The sequence below is a fragment of the Zootermopsis nevadensis genome, unplaced genomic scaffold, assembly GCF_977971745.1.
Source record: "Zootermopsis nevadensis isolate Lab colony 2312 unplaced genomic scaffold, Znev_1.0 Znev_ptg000008l, whole genome shotgun sequence".
Classification (NCBI taxonomy): domain Eukaryota; kingdom Metazoa; phylum Arthropoda; class Insecta; order Blattodea; family Termopsidae; genus Zootermopsis; species Zootermopsis nevadensis.
The window spans coordinates 15,451,983-15,465,316 of NW_028259140.1; the positions used below are offsets into that span (position 1 = coordinate 15,451,983).

Here is a 13,334-nt window from a genome sequence, read left to right on the forward strand (position 1 = left end):
TATGCAGCAGTGAAACTCAGCTTCCGATACATCCAATTTTGTTATGTTAATTTACGGGTTTTACATAATTCTTAGGCGCTTTCGAAATGCAGTTGCAAAACACTAAAATTACCTTCGTCACATGTCTGTCTATCCAAAAGTGATAACTCGAAAACCGTTCAACCGATTTTTATGGAAACTGATTCAGCGATGTTTTTCTAAATTATTAGTTTCGTATCTGATGTTCTGTCTGTCACAGAATTGTTTCCACTGCACCCTTAGTTATAGAGAAAGCTTTTCTTCTTACTTACACTAAATGTTTGGGCTACTAAACATTAATCTTCTGGTCTATACATAAATTAATACACTTTTTTAAACAAACTTATATTTTGTTAACATTTAGAAATTTGAAGATTTCTGTCTTCTGGGTTGTTGCGCTGTGTAGTGATGAATTCATCGCCCTGATGATGGAGGCAGTATGACCTCTGAAACGTTGGTAAACATCGACCAGACTACACGGCGCAACCACCCAGAAGACAGAAATCTTCATACTCTGATGACGGAGGCAGTATGACCTCTGAAACGTTGGTAAACTTCGAGCAGACTACACAGTGCAACCACCCAGAAGACAGAAATCTTCATACTCTGATGACGGAGGCAGTATGACCTCTGAAACGTTGGTAAACAACGACCAGACTACACAGCGCAACAACCCAGAAGACACAAATCTTCAATGGATGGATAGTTCCTAAAAGTCGACCTTCTCGATTTCTAGACATTCTCCAGCGATGGCAAATCTGTCGCTCACTACTTTGAAGGTGAAGCTTGTCTAAATAATGTTCAATAGCTCTGTACGTACCGCAAAGAAAACGCAACACTTCTCCATACGAAGATCGCCTTGTTAATGCCGTGTAAGTAAGTCAGAATTATACTCGTGACGACGTTACACATCGACAACGGTGACGTTACTATCACATATTCTGACGGTAAAATAAGCTTCTCGAATTGAATGTCTAGACGCACCAAAATTTCAACTCCTTTCATTTCGTAGATTTCAGAAGTAAATCTCCGATCGGATTTGTTTTGCTAGAGTTCGTATTGGTCTAAGATACGAACGAGTTCCGTTTCAAGACGTTGTTCGTTATGTGTATCTTACATTCATGAGCTTTTAGGATACGTATCATATACGTTAGCAGCCATTTTAAAGCATTAAAGCCATGTACTGATTATCATATAATAATTTTCTGATAATAATTGTCAAAAAAAAATTTGAAACTTTATTTATTTAAATCTTACAATTATGTTCACTATACGTTTGGCATTTTCTTTTATAAGGAACTCAACCTATTGGTGACTTTAAGAAATTTTGAATGAATTGCGACTTTCGTCAAAGCGGATGTTCGTAAACTGACAGTTGCCTGTAATTCGCTTTACCAATGTTACAAGTTTCAGATAATTACTTTTGAAACAGTAAATAAGCTCATAATGATGTCGATTCTCATTAAGTTTGGGAATTTAAATTATAATGACGAAGGAACTGCTTGAAATGTGTCGGTACTATCTTAAGGGGATTTAGTTAAACTCCTGGAACTTTGCATTGATGAAATCATCTTGTTAATTAGGACTCCATCTACAATCTGCTTCTTAATTAGAGACGTGGGACTTTGAGCTAAATTTCGATTGGTTCTCCCTTCAGCTGCCTCGTTCCAACTCTGGTGTACGGTAGATAGAGTCTTATTTAATATATGCGGCGTTTTGGGTTGTTGTCAATGTACAAACAGCACTTACGAATTTTGAATTAAATTTCTACTGATGAGCATTTTATCTAAAACGTCAAGTTAACTAAACGTTAGTTAGTATGATATTTAATAACCGGAATCAGAGAATGTTTGGCCAAATATGGAAACATTATATGATATTATAGTATGTTCATCTCGGTAACTCAGGCCGTGAGCAAAGGCCAATGCATTCGGTATTTTAATTTTTCATACAGTGTAATTACAATTAATTTCTCAGAAGTTTAGCCTACTATATTTTATTACAGTTATTACGGTCTCAAATTATGAAAATATTTGGAAGGATTTGCAATTAAGGTTTTGAATATCCAGGTACACATTTTAATCTAACAAATTATTTTAATAATTTAATATTTTAATGGGGGCCGCAATGACCGCGCGATATGAGGCGTGGGCCTTGTGCCGCTTGGTCGCTGGGACCGTGGGTTCGAATCCCACTCAAGCCATGGATGTTTGTCCGCGTCTTTCTGTGTTGTGCTGTCCTGTGTACAGGTAGAGGCCTTGCGACGGGCCGATCCCTCATCCAAGGAGTCCTACCGAATGTCTACAGATCAAGCCAACCTAAAGTTGCTCAGGAACTTGAAGAACGGGTCGTTCCCAGTATCCCATTATCCCAGATATTTTAATGTCAATCTATATATGAATAGACAAACGCTTTTCTGGATAATCACCAGGTAATAGATAAACCAATGGTACTACACAGTTGTGAGACAATTGTGGGTATTAATATGAGATACTGATGATATTTAACTGATTATCGAAACGCATCTGTCAAGGATACAAATTGTGAAGTTGTCTGATAAAGTTAAATAAAGCTAGATAGCTAAGATTGTGACTGATACATGATGTGCAATGAATGGACCTTAAGTGGTATTTGAAATTTCACGGCGGTAATTATGAAGTTTGCTATCTTTGGTATAATTGCAACCCATAAGACAGCCACCTTCAGTGTACCATAACTTTAAAGGAACACTAGGAATTCAGACTATAATTTAAAACTCTGATAAGTGATCGTAATTGAAATGCGTAGCGGAAACTTACGAAGGATCAGATTACCGCCCATTAAAGCGGATGTCGTTATCCGAGAGCTGCTTCAGTTAATCTGGCTTTATGAATTTCGGTGTTCCTCACTGTAGAAAACTTACCTGAGGCAGAAAAATGGTAACAAGATGTTAGCCTGGTCCTACAGTCACTACAAATCAGTCATTAATGCTCCGGTCGGAATTTCAATGTGGATTAAAGCTCTTTTCATTCGCATCTCGCTTTTAAGCGGAATTTCCAATTTTACATCTGTGATAAAATTATAATATAAAATGCTTCATACAAAATCCACGTCCTGTTTATTGGGGGAAGGGGGGTTATTATTTGTGCATACGAGGTGCGATCGGAAAGTTTCAAGACTGTGTCAATAGAGGGCGACCCGGATGTAGTACGAGCTTCTGCCGCTAGGGGGTGCGGCCTACATTCATTGTGAATCAGTGTGCCAGCCGGCATCATCGAATTAGCATTTGTTTCTTAGTTACGGGCGTTTTGGTAGTGCATTACACCGAACCTCCTGCGATTTCGGAATGGCGTGTGCATCAAATTTTGCCAAAGACTCGCCAAAACGGCTACGGAAACCTATGAAATGCTAAAGCAAGCATTTGTGTGGCATTCACGTTTTAAAAATGGCCGAACCTCTGTCGATGATGACGAGCGTTCTGGACGACCATCTTCGAGCACAACGCCCGAAAATGTTACGAAGATTCGGCAGGCCATTCACGAAGATCGACGTCGTACCATCAACGACTTGTGCGACATTGTTGGGATAGGCTATGGGACCTGTCAGCTGATTCTAAAGGAAGAACTCCACATGCGACGCATCATGACAACGCGCCAGCGCACACCGCCCTCAAAGTTCGGCAGTTTTTGGCCTCAAACACCATGGCATTCATCCCGCACCCTCCTCATTCGCCGGATTTAGCTCCGTGTGACTTCTTCCTCTTCCCAAAGATGAAAATTCAGCTAAAGGGAAGGAGATTTGAGACGATAGAAGAGATTCAGGCATAATCGCAGATGGTGCTTGACAGGCTGACAAAGAAAGATTTGCAGGGATGCTTCCAGGCTTGGCAGCGGCGCTGGGATCGTTGTGTTCACTCCCAGGGGAACTACTTCGAGGGTGATGGATGAATTTAATACCTGAGATAAGTGTACGGGTTTTTATAGGCGCAGTCTTGAAACTTTCCGATCGCACCTCGTAAATCGATCGGTCACGATATGACCCAAATTTTATAATTGAAACTACCTTTTTGGTTTTTGAACTGCAATGACTTCCATCTATTTGTTACGAGAAAAACGGGGATATTATTAGGGAGAGCGGATCAAGGTTGTCCAGACGGTAAATAAGGGAAATGCATGCAGAATTTTTGCTTGGAAACCTGAAGTGACGAGGCCACTTGGATAACCTAGTAGTAGATATGAAGATAATGTCGAAAGTAATTTAAATGAATCTGAGTGAAACGGTACGGACCAGATTCGTCTGACTTGACGTAATGACGAGATGCAAATTATTGTTAGGTGAGGATCGGCTTCAGTGAAAGGCAGGGATTTTGCCGACTGGCTGAGCGGACTTTGATTTCTCAGGAAGGGCTCAGCTGCTTTCTGGAATTAATTTAATTACTTTGACAATACTAGAACACTTAAGAAACTCTTCTTTTTTTAATTGGAATATGTGACATGGATTGACAGAACAATTGCAATAATATCGGATCGTGATACTTTATCCAGTCCTTGCTGTGGTAGAAGAAGTGAAAACTCTGACGTCCTATTTATTTTTACTTTGTCTGTTAAATATTTGTGTTCGTGTGGACAGCTGCTTAAATACATTAGAAGAATTACGCAAGAGTTGTAAGCTATGTCTAATGTCAGATTCTGTAGTGCGGCGATGTTACTATTTAAGAATAGTTTAATTAAAGTAAGTCCTTCAATTAATTCTTCTGATCGAAGGCCGAAACCAAAACCTGACGGCAATGTAATTGTGTGTGAAAACGGACCAGTACACTGAGAAACGGCTTATACGATGAAGAGGTCTCCATCAGGTTCCAACATGACAATTTCCCACGAATTATATTTCAGGCAGTTACTTTACTTTCCAAGTATTTATGGTTTCTAATAACTTACCTCAATTAGAAAACCAAATAATTTAAAATGATTTGAAAACGACAGAGATATTAACCATTGCCACGAGCAAATTTTTAACTCTGTCTCCGACATCAAACGAAATGTTTTAGCTGTTGCTGTTTTGTTGTACGCAACTGTAGTTTTCTCCAGCAAGCTCGGAAAGTGTATTCTTTGCTGGAATACACAAAATATCTTCAAGCCTTATTTTTATCGTGCATTTAGGTGAATTAAATCCGCCCTGTTCGATAGTTCCCACTTTGGCCGCCACAACGCAGCACCTCAGTGTCTACCTCACGACTTTACCCATTCACCATTCTGTTATCACCACTCGTAAGTACGTGCTGTAGAATAGGGCAACATCCACATCAAATTTTATCAAAATCTGTCTGATGGTTTTAGAGTTGAATAGACTGGAGAGACGGACAGACAGACACGGGTATCCCGCAACGCGTTTTCGCTATTTCACTTCGTGAAAATCACGCACAACAAAGTAAATTATATTCCTCGAAGCTGAACCTGGTATAGAATTGGGAAATTCAGTTACAAACTGGCATTGATAAATCCCAAATTTTTTATGTGAAAACTGTTAAGCTAAAGAACAATGTTCGGATTGAGTATTTCTTGAGCAAGTCTTTAAAATGTGACTCTTGTCATCAATGCAAAGTGTATGTAAGTAAGTGTAATGCTTGACATAAATTTACTCCTTTGTGCCTAGTTATTACGTCAACGTCGTAATTTATTCAATTGCAACACGCCGGCTTCCATGTTTCATTTTTAATGTGACACCGTATACCATTCAGGACCTCTGTCTGTTTGCCTATCAGAAGTTATTTTCAGAGGGCATAACTTTTACATCTTACAAGGGCTTTGTCATTGACTGGTGCCGATAGCCGACATATTGTACCTACAATGACGTATTTCTTACCAAAGAGGTTTTTAAGAACGGTCTTGACATTATGGAAAGCGTTAAACCTACGAAATTGTTACGTAATGGTTCGGGCTGTTTATAATATCAATCTGTAATAATTATCGCTTAATCTGTAGCTTTCTCAGACATTATCTTTGGACGTGGTTGGTTTTACTATGTGCCAAATGATTCCTACCAAAGAGTTTCGAATTTGCTAACCTGGCAACCACATACAAGAACACACAGCGTCATAACTAGAGTTCGGATGTTCATGATATGTCGTATTTTTATTGGGGCTTCTATTTTCATTCAAAACTGAAATTAAACACTAACTGGGTTATCCTAATCACAATTATGCTGTTTTTATTTTGCATTTAAATGCATATTTAGGTCATTTTTATGTGTTTGGTAATATTTGTAGTTAAATGCATATTTTGGTTATATTTTGAGGATAAACTTTTACTTGTAACTACATTTCTCAGACACTTACAGCAAATCCTTATGCGACATGAACAATGAGCAGTTCAAAACTTTCTTGGCGAAATACATGGCAATTTGACAATTTTCTATTTTAACCTCTCTGATAGTGCATTATATTACTGAAAGGACCTAAAATAATTGAGGTGCATGTATTATGAACAGGTGTGTTTAGTTGTGATATATTCAATGCTGCAAACTCTACGTACGAGTGGGCAGCGAACTTGCCTTGAAACATGACCCTCTTTGTTATAGTCAATCAAATTGTTTTGGATTATTTCTTTGTATATAGTCGTCTCGTAGGGTACTTCGACACATGTAGGCATTACTCAGGAATTATGGACATGCGTTTGTTTGCATAAATGACGCACACTTGAAGTGATCGTGGCTGATATCTCGGTGTTCCGCCTTGCGAATTTGGTGTCTCAGTGCTGCTTTATTATAATGTTTATGATAAAATGGAGTATGAATTTTATTATCTTACACGTGACATGACGTCCATTCAAAATTTCAGCAATTTCCGACCATTCTTACTATATTCGTGAAATTGTTGCGCAGGACGCCCATTTCTGCTGACAAAGGGTACTCAGTCCTGATGGGTTGTGTTAGGTTAAGTTAGGTTAGGTTAGGTTAGGTTAGGTTAGTGGGTACATGCGCAGAAGGTGCCTCGCACATGCGTCGCGCAACGTGTCCCGGGGTGTGCACGGTGTGATCGTTATTATTGTTTCCATAAAATTAAAATACTCTTATATGTTAAAATTTCATATTTTAAAATGAATGTAATGCGATCATCACGTGCAATTGTATTTGTTGTAGGGACATTGGTATTTTGCACTGGTTACCTGTTGACGTCGTAAGCGACCCTGTCACATTTGACGCTGACTTGTAGTTGGTGTGCAGGCTTTGTTGTACACATGGGAAAAAATCATTAAAATACTTATATTCTTTTATTTTACATTTCTTATAGGAGTTACAACCATCACATTTTTCGTCCCGGGTTCAAAACTCGGCCAGGAGGTCGGATATCCTGACAGGATGTCCCAGTTTTGAGCCAGTCTGACACTTTTGGTTCCCGCGGAGTCAAGGATGAACAAGTCCTCTTGAGTATTACGCCGTCCAGTATGATAGAACTTTATTTATATTTCAGAAGCACAACACCCTGATGACTGAGTCAGCAGTTACTTCTTAAACGTCGGTAAGCGTCCAAAATGCCACACAGCGGAAAAATCCAGTAGCCTCGCATTCCGTTGAAATATGTTTGATTCAGTATTAAATCATAATTTCTCTCGTAGTCTAATGCCTTTTGTGCAACATAATTAATAAAGCTCTTCATATGTTCAAGAATGTGAACCAAGGTTTACTCTTACGGATTCTTCACATCTAAATTCAATTATTTTCAATTCTGAATCGAAATTTTTAAGTTGTATTTGTTAAGTACATTATGTAATTAATAAATTACAAGTCTGATGTTCGTCTTCTGAGCAGGCGACTAAAATACAGTCATCATTGAACAAAGGGGCATTTGTATGAACATCCCTTACAAAGAAATCGTCTTGTGACCTCACAGCTCATTCAACTGTTTCTCGTAGAGCGCGTGTCATTTGTTCCGTTCAATGCGCAGACTTCGAGGCTCACGACTCACTTTCCGGGAAACGTAAATTAGGCAAGTCTTTTCGTTTCTAACAGAAGAAGTGAACGAGAAGTTTGTCAGATACAGATAATTCACTGACACAACTTTCGTTCACGGAAATCTGTGTGCTTGTTGCTATAAGGTGAATACACAATCATGTGCAGAGCTTGTCTCCAATTATATATACAGGGTGTCCCAGGAGGAAAGGTTAACATTCTGGAAGGTCATAGTACCGGTCATTCTAAGGAAAAATGTGTATATGTACATGTGTGTATGTACTGTTTATAACACCGTTATTTATTGTTAAAGTCACAATATCGGTACAGTTTACCTAGTAAAATACATTTTCAAAAATTCCGTCAACATCAATGCACTTTGCAACTCGTGTGAGGACATCTTGACGTTCATAACATCCAATAGGGAAGGACAATATTAGACTCAAAATCCAAATACTGTATATATATATATATATATATATATATATATATACATATATCCTCCTCAGCACCTTTATTTTCAAACACTTGTAATCCACGTTCTTCCTTCAATGTAAGAGACCATGTTTCTCAACTATACAAGACAACCGACAAAATTATTCTTTTATTTATTCTGATCTTCAATTATTTGTCTAGCAAACGAGATGGTAAGAGTTCCCCGAATGTATTCTACATTTAATTTCATCATTGACTTCATTTCTGTTTGATATTATTGTTCCCAGATACTTACATTTTAAAAAAAAATTAAATAATGTGTTACTTATAATTATAATGTTATATAATATTAATATTACGCCCACGTATTTAGTTCTGTCTAAATTTACTTCTCGGATTATTTCCTTGTTAGCCTGTAGGAGAGTTTCTCCGTTCTTGTATACAGAACCGAATCTATCCCCCTGCAAACTGACATCAGCATAGGCAAGTACCTGGTGCAGACCGTTCAATTCGAACCCTTCCTTATTCCCTCTGACATTCCTGGTGACATTTTCTGGAACAAAATTAAAAAGTATTGGGGTCAAACTTCCCCCTGTTTGAGGTCATTGTGCACTGGGGAGGGATCCGACAGAAGGTTGCCTACACGAACTATATTATACATCCCGTCCGTACGCATCTTAATTAACTAAACAATATTCTCTGGTATTCCAAACTCAATCAAAATGCCATACAGTATTTACAATCCAACTGATTCATATGCCTTCCTAAAACCCGCAAGTAGTTGGTGAACTGACCAAATTATACTCCCATTTTTTCTATAAAATTTATCAAATGCAAAATTCTGATCGATATTTGACTCATTACGGCGGAATCCACATTGATCATCCCTGATAAAGGTTCATTCATAAATGACGTCAACCTCGCCAGAAGAATATTCCATAGAATTTTATATGAGATACCTCGGAAGTTACCGCACTCAGTAAAAATTTCTGTCTTCTGGGTTCTTGCGCTGTGTAGTCTGGTCGATGTTAACCAACGTTTCAGAGGTCATACTGCCTCCGTCATCAGAGTATGATGATTTCTGTCTTCTGGGTTCTTGCGCTGTGTAGACTGGTCGATGTTAACCAACGTTTCAGAGGTCATACTGCCTCCATCATCAGGGAGATGAGTATGAAGATTTCTGCCTTCTGGGTTGTTGCGCTGTGTAGTCTGGTCGATGTTAACCGACGTTTCAGAGGTCATGCTGCCTCTGTCATCAGGGCGATGAGTATGAAGATTTCTGTCTTCTGGGTTGTTGCGCTGTGTAGTCTGGTCGATGTTAACCAACGTTTCAGAGGTCATACTGCCTCCATCATCAGGGCGATGAATATGAAGATTTCTGTCTTCTGGGTTGTTGCGCTGTATAGTCTGGTCGATGTTAACCAACGTTTCAGAGGTCATACTGCCTCCATCATCAGGGCGATGAGTATGAAGATTTCTGCCGTCTGGGTTGTTGCGCTGTGTAGTCTGGTCGATGTTAACCAACGTTTCAGAGGTCATACTGCCTCCATCATCAAGACGATGAGTAAGAAGATTTCTGTCTTCTGGGTTGTTGCGCTGTGTAGTCTGGTCGATGTTAACCAACGTTTCAGATGTCATACTGCCTCCATCATCAGGGCGATGAGTATGAAGATTTCTGCCTTCTGGGTTGTTGCGCTGTGTAGTCTGGTCGATGTTAACCAACGTTTCAGAGGTCATACTGCCTCCATCATCAGGACGATGAGTAAGAAGATTTCTGTCTTCTGGGTTGTTGCGCTGTGTAGTCTGGTCGAAGTTTACCAACGTTTCAGAGGTCATACTGCCTCTATCATCAGGGCGATGAGTATGAAGATTTCTGTCTTCTGGGTTGTTGCGCTGTGTAGTCTGGTCGATGTTAACCGACGTTTCAGAGGTCATACTGCCTCTGTCATCAGGGCGATGAGTATGAAGATTTCTGTCTTCTGGGTTGTTGCGCTGTGTAGTCTGGTCGATGTTAACCAACGTTTCAGAGGTCATACTGCCTCCATCATCAGGGCGATGAGTATGAAGATTTCTGTCTTCTGGGTTGTTGCGCTGTGTAGTCTGGTCGATGTTAACCAACGTTTCAGAGGTCATACTGCCTCCGTCATCAGAGTATGAAGATTTCCGTTTTCTGGGTTGTTGCGCTGTGTAGTCTGGAAGATGTTTACCAACGTTTCAGAGGTCATACTGCCTCCGTCATCAGGTCGATGAGTATGAAGATTTCTGTCTTCTGGGTTGTTGCGCTGTGTAGTCTGGTCGATGTTAACCAACGTTTCAGAGGTCATACTGCCTCCGTCATCAGAGTATGAAGATTTCCGTCTTCTGGGTTGTTGCGCTGTGTAGTCTGGTCGATGTTTACCAACGTTTCAGAGGTCATACCGCTTCCGTCATCAGGGCGATGAGTATGAAGATTTCTGTCTTCTGGGTTGTTGCGCTGTGTAGTCTGGTCGCTGTTAACCAACGTTTCAGAGGTCATACTGCTTCCGTCATCAGAGAATGAAGATTTCCGTCTTCTGGGTTGTTGCGCTGTGTAGTCTGGTCGATGTTAGCCAACGTTTCAGAGGTCATACTGCCTCCGTCATCAGGGCGATGAAGTTTTCTGTCTTCTGGTTTGTTGCGCTGTGTAGTCTGGTCGATGTTAGCCAACGTTTCATGGGTCATACTGCCTCCGTCATCAGGGCGATGAAGATTTCTGTCTTCTGGGTTGTTGCGCTGTGTAGTCTGGTCGATGTTAACTAACGTTTCAGAGGTCATACTTCCTCCGTTATCAGGGCGATGAGTATGAAGTTTTCCGTCTTCTGGGTTGTTGCGCTGTGAAGTCTGGTCGATGTTAACCAACGTTTCAGAGGTCATACTGCCTCCGTCATCAGGTCGATGAGTATGAAGATTTCTGTCTTCTGGGTTGTTGCGCTGTGTAGTCTGGTCAATGTTAACCAACGTTTCAGAGGTCATACTGCCTCCGTCATCAGGGCGATGAGTCTGAAGATTTCTGTCTTCTGGGTTGTTGCGCTGTGTAGTCTGGTTGATGTTAACCAACGTTTCGGAGGTCATACTGTCTCCATCTTCAGGGCGATGAGTATGAAGATTTCTGTCTTCTGGGTTGTTGCGGTGTGTAGTCTGGTCGATGTTTACCAACGTTTCAGAGGTCCTACTGCCTCCATCTTCAGGGCGATGAGTATGAAGATTTCTGTCTTCTGGGTTGTTGCGGTGTGTAGTCTGGTCGATGTTTACCAACGTTTCAGAGGTCATACTGCCTCCGTCATCAGGGCGATGAGCATGAAGATTTCTGTCTTCTGGGTTGTTGCGCTGTGTAGTCTGGTAGATGTTTACCAACGTTTCGGAGGTCATACTGCCTCCGTCATCAGGGCGATGAGTATGAATATTTCTGTCTTCTGGGTTGTATCACTGTGTAGTCTGGTCGATGTTTACCAACGTTTCGGAGGTCATACTGCCTCCTTCATCAGGGCGATGAATGACTTCCATATAAAGGAACAGGAAATATTGTTTTAATATTTTTAGTCTTTTAAATGGGAGATTGTATGATTAAAGTTTGTGAGGTATTCCACTTTGGAACAAATTGTAAGGCTATCAAACAGAAAGTCTCAAATCCAAGCAGAATTATTTATCCCGATGAACTTCTCAGTTGTCGCCTGCTGTTTTGTGACGGAGCAGTTCATGAAGTGGTTACAGAAATTTTGAAGTAGCGTATCCCTCCATCTTCTGTGTAGAAAATTACATGGAGAAGACCGAAACCGACATCCTTCAGGCTGTGAGAACCTCCAGTCCTTCACAAGGCAATTCGTACAAACTAGCAAATACCGACAAACAGTAAAAGACATTGTGAGATTTGATTTTCTCACGGCTGTGAGGACGTCGAAGTTTATCTCCTGGGATATCGACCCGTTAGATACCTATTTCTCGGAGAATTATACTGCATTCACCTTTAGCAAGAACATGGATTTTTGCATGATTTTCCCCCCGAAACTTTGGTATCTGCCTGTGAGGGCACAGGAAACTACGACACAGAAGCCCACATTACTTCGTGAATTTTAGAGGAAAGGAACGTGTTTTGCGTCTTAAGAACAGGTTACACTGGTGTGAAAAATCACGTCGCCTTCTTCTACACAGAATGAATAAAAGCCTCGTGCATAACGCTACACACAAAGGACACGAACATGGACTTGCAAGGTCCATCATCGTCAAACACACGGTGTGGCCTCATTTTATTCCAAATTTTAAAGCTGACACTTTATCTTGAACAAATAACAGGTAATACGAAAACACGTTTTCTTTTCGATAGTTTAAAATGCCTACCTCCAGTTTCTCCGTATCTCCGTTCCCGGTCTACTTGCTAATCTGTCATAATCGATTTTGTAGTGCGTGCTAAATAGTTACCTGTGACTTAGTGTTCCTTCTTCGTGTTACGCATATTGTCAGTAAGTTAAAACGTAACAAAATCTAGGAAAATACATCTATAAAATCGTTTACATTTTCAGCATTGAGAAAATTGGCGTTTAGTACGGGACACCACATTATTTTTGTTTAGTGTTCTGTCTGACGACAGGTCAATATGAACAGGATCCTTCCATCCTTTTCTCGGACTGGGACCTGTTCATATACGTTCTTGGCACATGATCCAGAAGTGGTTTGCCATTGACTTCTTCTGTGTGTGAATGGAGTAATTGTTGGGATGCCACGGAGGAAAACTCCGTGTTGCCTAGACCACGGCCTTGCCCAACACAAGTTATAAATTCGGGCACCGCCGGGAATCGAACCCGAGACCCCAGGATTACAAGGCCAGCGTTCTAACCGCTAGACCACCGTGGCTATATATAAGAATTTACCTGCAAAAATGTCTGCGGCCAATACGTCGGTAAGTTTCTATCAGACGAAAAGTTGCAATAGACCGCTAGACA

The 13,334-nt window shown here is 40.4% G+C and overlaps 1 long non-coding RNA gene across 2 annotated transcripts in view; it reads left to right on the top strand.

Annotated features, from left to right (window-relative positions):
* The window catches only part of LOC147874519 (uncharacterized), a 50,703-nt gene that overhangs the window by 25,270 nt on the left and 12,099 nt on the right, over positions 1-13,334 (top strand). For both annotated transcript variants that reach the window (XR_015534211.1, XR_015534210.1), the window contains exon 2: positions 7,286-7,513. This is a non-coding gene — a long non-coding RNA (uncharacterized LOC147874519). The remainder of the gene's footprint in view (positions 1-7,285; positions 7,514-13,334) is intronic.